We start from the raw sequence: 8,282 nt of genomic DNA, 5'->3' as shown, positions 1-8,282 counted from the left end.
ATTTCCAAGTTAAATAAGAATTAAACCTTCCAAAATACATATAACGTTTCAACAAATGGAAGAAATAGACATTTAAAGTTGGAACAATTTGACCCTTTTTGAATGAAAATGCAAAAATTTGAAGAATTTTGGGACTTAATGAAATATTGGATAAGATTTTAGAAAAATTTTGACAGAGTTTTTCCCTATAAATAGACGAAACTCCCTGCCAACAAACCCATTTTCAAGCAAATTATCCACATGGTAAAATTTTCAAGCACAATTCCAACATTTCTAAGCATTTAAATCTACAAAATATCATCACATAGCATTAAAATGCAAGTTCAAATATTTCCTCCCCCATACTTAAACTTAACATTGTCCTCAATGTGAGAAAAGGAAAATAAATAAAGAGTAAAGAAAATACTGCTCATATGAACTTGCGCAATCCAAATCCAGAGCCAAGTGATAAATTTTCAACCTTATTTGAGAAAGAATGGAGAGTTCAATTATTGCACCCTGAAAAAAACAAAATCAACTTCTTAAAAAATAAAATGTTGCAATCAACAAGAAGAAAACATGCAATTCAAGGAAAAAGGAAAAATGATCAAGCATGTGGAATCATGTGACGACCCCACCTCTCCCTAAGGCGTACCAAAGGGTTCGGCGGACCGCCTGCCCAGCTCTCGCCAGGACTCATTCACTATCTCAATCGAGTCATGTACACACATCCATGAACCATAAATAATATTCACAATTCAAGCTTATAATTTACATTGATAGAATTCGAGGTACAAAGTCTCAATTCACCAAACTAGTTCAAAACGAATACAATCCAAGTACAACATGTTCCATCCGAGGAATAGCGCGAGTACAAGTCAAAAATCAAACAACTAGTCTATGCTAGACTTTACATATCTCACACCTCGCTCGTACCCCTGAAAGGAAAACAAATAGAGTGGAATGAGCTAAAAGCCCAGTGAGGTTCCAAATAGCAAATTGACCATTATTTATAAGTACAAGTTTTCGATATAGCAAAGTAACGAGCATGAAGAGTTCATAAATGTGAGCAATAACACGTCAAGTAGCAATCTTAAAATGAGCGAGTGTAGAAGTTTTTCAACAGAAACAATAATCCAATAAACAATAATCACTCCAAAGTATAAGGATACGGATGGCTCTCAGGAGCCAAATTCCCATTGCATTACCAAAAGCTTGATCACGTAGTAGTTGACACTCCGTCAACTTTCAAGTAAGTAACCAATCCAGTAGAACACCACTTACACGACTCTCCGTCCACCATTCACACCCCCTACTGGGCCCAAAATCCTCAATAAACACGGGTGGTAATACTCGAGTATACCAATTAGTCGAGGAGATATCACTCCACTCGACAAAGCAAGAGACCCAGGGCTCGTTACCCAACCGACCAAGCCCCTGCCGGCTCGACTAGAGTAACTTGCCACAGGGTTTCTGGAATTCCAGGAAGTGCGCGCATCATAACAAGTATGTCAAGTCAATTGCAACAATAAACAAGTATATATCATGTAAGGGCAAGTGCGATAAAGTACACTCTTGCCCTAACAATTCACGCATGTGGCATGTAATCATATTGGCACGTATCAAGTACAAGTATCAAGTTCAATTCAGTATTTGAAAGCACTCACCAAAAGATATAGTGCTTTTACTGGTCACTTTCAGGTTATACTCCGAGTTCGGAGTCCAAATCTGCGATAAAACTCAATTTGAGAACTTTGAAACATGACTAGAGTTCGAAACTTAGACGTTTCGTTCAATAAGAATCAATAAATTGAAATTCACTCGGACAGTAGTCGTGAAACACTTGCTCGCCTTTTTAAACAGTAAAACTTTGTAATATTTATACTTGAAATTGTCTTGCGAGTTGAAAGTACAAGGAAAACATACTTCGAGCAATCATTATTTCATTTCTCAAGGGTACAAGTTCGCCCAAGTCCTAACGTATAACACTCAAGAAACATAGTGGCCAAGGTTCTCGCTAGTTCAAGTAATAAGTACTTAACCTTCACTCAAGTCGCTAATATAGTTTTCTAGTCCTCGAGTAAAAATTCGGGCAGCATGCCCTTTGTGTTTACCTAATTTTCCAGCCTTTTAGGCTTCATTGTTTTTCTCAAACACAACCCAACATTATACATATCAGCAATTCATGTCAAGAGCCGTTTCATAGGCTCACAATATCATAATAACAAGAATCGTATTAAGTACAAGTGCAGAAATTCAATTTAGTTCAAAACAGATTTGACGTACAAATGCGGAAATAACATATCCGAGGCTACGCTTATCGGATTAAAAAGAAACTTACGCCGTTTCGAAACTAAGACACAGAGCTACAATATTCATGAAGGTCACTTAGTCCAGTTCCTAATGTAACTTAGTCAAATTCTCGAATTACTAAACCAGAAACCAATTCGTCGGCTGTTTAAACGCAGAACACTGTAATGAACATAACTCAGTGTACACATGTCCGAATTAGGTTTTCTTAGATGCATTTTAAAGCCAATTCAAAATACTACAACTTTAATGTTTTGGAAAAAAGCTAAATCAGAAGGGATCCTAGTCAAAAAACGTGATAAACTAGACTTAACTGATCACACGGACTGCTTAGGAAATACTTAGAACAGTAAGGGTATTTCGGACTTTTCATGACCTACGTTGCTCCGATTGAGCTGAAATTTTACAGGAACCTAGAAAACACCATTCTATACAACTTTAATTCTTTGACCTAAGGCCAATTCGGCCTCTATCATATAGATACAAATTCGGACAGAATGTTGAGCAAAAATTCCAGATTCTGAAAATTTGAGTTTCTAATGCAACTTTCCTTAATTTCTTGGTCCAATCACTACCAAAACACCTTATACAACCTCAATTGCAACATATAAGCATTATACAACAATTTGGGCAGAATTTCCACAAGCCCTAGTTCATCATATAAAAAGGGGAAAACCTCCAAGAATCATCACAACCACTTGCACATCTTGAAATCAAGCCAAAACTTAAGCTAAATAACATCTTAAACCCAAAATTTAAAGGATCAAGGGTCATGATCAGATTTTTACCTCAAAGACAAGGCTTGGTAGAGTGATCCTTCACCCCCTTTGATATTTCTTGGTTCCTCAAGCTTCCCAACTCACACTTAGTACTTTAATCGGTTTAGAATTGGATTTTCTCACTTGGTTAGCTAAGATCAAGAAGAAAATGGTTGTTCTTGTTCTCTCTTTTCTCTCACCCTTTTGGTCGACCAAGCTGCTGAAAATGAAGAGAAAAGGTGCAAAATTTGGTGTTTAAATGGAAAGACTACGTCTTGGTCAAGAAGCCTTAAGGTGGCGACAAGTGTCGCCACCACTACCTTTCATTTTTCTCTTTCTTTCTCTTACATTTCTAGCCTCATAATTTTGGTCAACCAGCTGCAAATTAGGAAGATATTTTGTGCAAAAGTCAATAAGCTTGTTTGGTAAGAAAAATGGTGGTCAAGTGGTGCGTTCAAACGGTAGTGCGCGGGACCCGCCGGTTCGCGCCGTTTTTCTTAAAAACTCACGTACTAGGGTTTTTACTTCCCATTCACTAACCTGATATCATTGCTACTAGTCACATCTTATTTCTCACTTAAAAGTCACTTTTAATCATCAAATTGATCCTCGGCCAGTACCGAAAATTCATTCGGCGAAAAATCACGAAAACCCTAATTTTGCTCCAAACTTGAAACCGAAGCGTAAAACCTTATTTTCTAGGTTTATTTACACTTATCATGGAATAATTGGATAGTAGGACTTTAATAAATGATAATTTTCAAATAAAAAGAAATTTTTAAGAAAACGTGAGGAATTTTCCAATTCCAGTAATTAAAATTAGGGTTTCAATTAAAATATGAGAGATTTAGGAAAACCGGTTAGTCGCAAGTAAACTAGGATTTTTGGCTACAATATTAGGGTTTCTAGTCTTTTTAAACAAATTTAGGTTTTAAATCAAACCCAAAGAAATACACTTTAATATTTTCTTCACAAACAACCTCCTAATATTCGGGATGTTACAAATCATACAATGTTCAAGGGATAAAAACATGAAATGAGCTAATCTTTGCTAATCAAATATATGCATTAGATTCCGAAGCAAAGGGAAGCTAATTTCAAAAAATAAGTACACCATCATGAACAACGTAATTTCCATTTATACATTTTGTCATCAATGATCAAGTTCCCGCAAGTACAAAAGTAATCTCAAAACGGAGGCAAACACACCAAACCAAAATATAAATGTGTGAGAAACCTCACTTTAAAACGCAATTCTCCTAAACTACATGCCTTGCCCTAAGATTTAAACCACTAATAATAAGCCAATCAATTGCATTCTACATGTATTATAACAATTCCCTTGCATTGCATTTAATTTTCTTTTACTTGAATGGAAACATTTTCTTGAGTTGGTTTTAATTATTTCACCACTTACATTTTTAACAAGTGTCTTTTATTTGTGGTTGGGATTTTAGGTGACGCCCCCACTTCTCCCTAAGGTGAACCAAAGGGTATCCGCGGGACACTTGCCTAGCTCTCGCCAGAACTCAAGTAATTCCATTCAAACTTATTAACGATCTTCACAGTACACGTAAATAACTTAAATACAGTAAATGCGAAAGCGTTCAAACTTAACAATAGTCATCCATTATCCAGCCCGCACGTCGGGTGTTCAAAGTACATCATAATCCCCAAATATACATCACGCCCCAAAAGTTACATTTCAATTCCAAAAGTACACCCAAAACCAAGGGCATAGCCAAAATATAATAGAAATCCTAAACAAAAGCTCATCAGGAGGGTTTCTCCAGTACGCCTCCGGGTTCAAACCTGTTAAGGAAAACAAATCTATAGGGTGAGCAAAAACGCTCGTGAGGCCAAGAACACACATGCAGGCACATAGTTCAGATAACAAACCCAAATAACAATTCAAGTAATAGCTTGCAAGTAATTAATTACGCCGACAAAAATGTAACCAGAAACAATTCAAGGATACGGTAGCTCTCAGGAGCTAAGTTCCACATTTTGCCGATGTCATTCGTATATCTTCCCGCGATGACTCTCCGTCAACCGGGTTGATATTTCATATCCGTAGTTCACCACTTACTTCTCATCCATCCACCATACACCGCTTCGGACCGCACGACATTTATGAGGCGATACTCCACGAGTATGCCAAGCAAGATCTCTCCAATAGATCAAGCTTATCATGTGAATCTCATGGCTCACCGAGGTTCCCGACCAAGCCCATGCCGGCTCGAGTTCCAAGGTCGGCTGATGAGTTTGGGCGTCCCCCATGTGTCATGTAAGTGTCGAGGAGATTCACTCCAACGCCGTATGCAGTCATAGCATACCATATCATGTATTCAAGCATTTGACAGGTCTAAGCATGTATTTCAGGTCATGTAAATCAGGCAAACCATGTTAAGCATGAGTCATTTGTTTCAAATGAGAACGAGTGCGATAAAGTACACACTCGACTCCATTTTTCAAAACCAAGTAGGTTAAGCATGTAATCAGGTAAGCCAAGCATGAATCAAGTCCATAGAGTTCAAGTAGTCATACACTTGACACTCACCGAGCAAATCAAGAAGAAATATTTTCTGGAAGTTCAAGTGTGCACGGTAGGATCCTCTTCAAGGTCCTCGTGTGCGCCTGGGCAAATAATAACGTATTATCATTCATATATCCCAATTATCAAGGAAGATTGTACACTAGTACAATCTAAGGAAATTTCACGAAATCGAACCTCAATTACTCGTAAATCGAGGTTCAATTAGAGTTTCTTAAAGTACAGGAGCATTTGGGTTTTTATCTTGGAAATCGAGGTTAAAATGTTTGCATAATGTCGAAAGAATAAAAAGTTCTTGGAAATCTCTATTTCCTTGAAAGTTGGAAAATTTCAGTTTTGATATGGATCTTTGAAAAATCGTATCTCACCCGATACAAGTCTAAAATTGGAAATATTTATACCGTTGGAAACCTCTTGGAAATTACTAAAAGTTCTTAGAAGACACTATTCCACGAATCTAAATGGAAGGTATTCAAAAATGAGTTTAAAGTTGCTGTCCCAGATCACCCAGGATTGAGCCGGGGTTGGTTTTTTGCTAACTTTGGAAATTTGACAGAATTCACTCGTTGCAAACCAGCCCTTGAAATTTATAGCTCAATTAGAGATGCAGGTAAGGTTTAGGGCAGAACAAACGGATCGAGAATCGGAGTTTCGAGCACCAAGATATGACAGCTCAAAGTTGGGAAAAATTCAAGACTGTTACAAAATTTCCAGATTTGGTTCCGACTTTGGACCTTTTGTTAAGTGTCGAAACGGACTTGAATTGACACCAAATTTTGTAGTATGGTACTCCTATATGAAGGGTATTTATCTATCAAATTTTGTGAAAAAATACCTTCGGAAAGGTGGTTAACCAATCAACCAAAGTTTGGAAAAATTCTCAAGGCAATCTGCCCTTAATCCTTTTCTTCCCAAATCCAATCGTTTGGCTAAGAAAATCCTCCAATCACGGTTCATATATGAAAGGAAAGTTTAAGAAACATTCATGGAACATTTGGTAGGTGTTTAGTATCAAGAAATTCATTTAGTAAGACCACCACAAATGTCACGTCAAATCTGTCCAAATCCAAGGCTTTCAAGAACAAAACAGTCACCGTATTTTGATCATAACTCACTCAATTTAACTCGGATTTGAGCATGGTTTATAGTGTTAGAAAATACATGCATAGGACTATAATTTCACAGAATAAATCGTTCTATGTTTCAGCATGCAACTAGCTCGAAATTAAGTCTAAAGTTACAGTATCATCAAATCATTTCGGCAGAACGGCGAAACAGGGCAGCTGAATTCAGATGAGTGGTGCGGTTCACACACATGAACCAGAATGTTCATTATATACCGTTGGAAAGATGGGAACGTCTAGTTTCAAATGCCGCTAACGGCACTTGATTTCGACGTCGGAGTACGGAGTTATGGACGAAATACGAACACTGGTCTGGATTACGACGAAACCGTTTTCCAGATTACTATCTTTGGGAATAAATTCGTTTGACCAACCAAAACTCAGTATTTTTCAATGAAAATTTTTATACAACTACTAAAACATATAAAAAACACAATCAAGCCACTAAATCCTCAAATTTCTGCATTAAAGTGACCGAACAGAGCAGGGGTAAAATGGTCAGATTTGGCCTTTTGCACCTAACGTGAGTTTCTATCACTTTTCCATCAACAAACCACTGATTTAAACACTAATTCCACATTATAAACATCATCAAGAACAAAATCAGTAGCAACCCAAGAGTGGGAATTCATAGAGCCCACTTTTCCAATTTCTCCAACAACAACCACAATCTATATGCAAATTCAAGCTCATAAGTGTAATTTAACTTCCATAGGACAAGTTTAAGGTATTAGATCATTACCTACTTTGATGGTTTGTCTAAACAGAATTTTCGGTCCCTTTGAAGCCTGAAGAAAACCGTGAAAGCTCCTCCCTTTTACAGCTCAAAGTGTTGTCCAAGTGTAGAGCTAAGTGTATGTGAAATTTGGTGTGAATCTATGGAGGTTTGAGCAAGATTTTTGAGGTGAAGTTTGTGAAATTTGAAGATGTTTTGCCTCAGCTGCAGCTCGGCCAGAATGAGAAGAAAAGAGGAATGTTTTGATCTGATTCCTTTGCGTATAAAGAAAGCTTGCCGTCAAATATTTTAAGTACGTAAAATCGATTGCAACTAGTGCACCTACGCGCGCGTTTTGTACTCGATTTCTCTTAAGTTTGTTGCACTAGTGCACTAAACCTCTAGGGCACCTATATTCATATAAATATTATTCATTCTTAATTGTCCCAAAATAATGGTCCAAAGTCCCTCAATTAAGCGCGCACGTGAAAACACCTATTTCCAATTTAGGCGCGATAAAATGAAACCTTTGAGAAATTCTTGTAACGATCGTACCACTAACTATCACTTGAGTTTTTAAACCTAAAATTGCCTATTTTAGGACCATTGTATATTTCTCAAATTTTTGAGCTTATTGTACTCCCAAATGGCTAAAGTTTTCAGACACGTTTTCCCTTTTTCACTAAACAAATTTCTAAGAAAATAATTTTTTTGAAACGAGATACTTTGAAAATATAACGAAGCTATAAAACCATGTACTTAGGTCTAATAAGGATAGAAAATAATATTCGGGGCAAAAATCCAAATAGATAATTAATTGAGCCAAAATTAGGGGTTTTAAC

General features: G+C 36.9%; 1 long non-coding RNA gene across 1 annotated transcript; it reads right to left on the bottom strand.

Moving 5' to 3' along the window:
- Window positions 1-4,643: 4,643 nt before the first annotated feature.
- LOC140004974 (uncharacterized) lies at window positions 4,644-7,713 on the bottom strand. Its single transcript, XR_011812795.1, has 2 exons — window positions 7,468-7,713; window positions 4,644-4,859 (listed from the first exon to the last, which is right to left on the bottom strand). It is a non-coding gene; the product is annotated as an uncharacterized lncRNA (long non-coding RNA).
- Between the last annotated feature and the right edge of the window lie 569 nt (window positions 7,714-8,282).

Source organism: Coffea arabica, chromosome 4c (genome assembly GCF_036785885.1).
Source record: "Coffea arabica cultivar ET-39 chromosome 4c, Coffea Arabica ET-39 HiFi, whole genome shotgun sequence".
Classification (NCBI taxonomy): Eukaryota; Viridiplantae; Streptophyta; class Magnoliopsida; order Gentianales; family Rubiaceae; genus Coffea; species Coffea arabica.
Note: the sequence above shows the minus strand (reverse complement) of the source record. Positions and strands in the feature narration are given on the sequence as shown.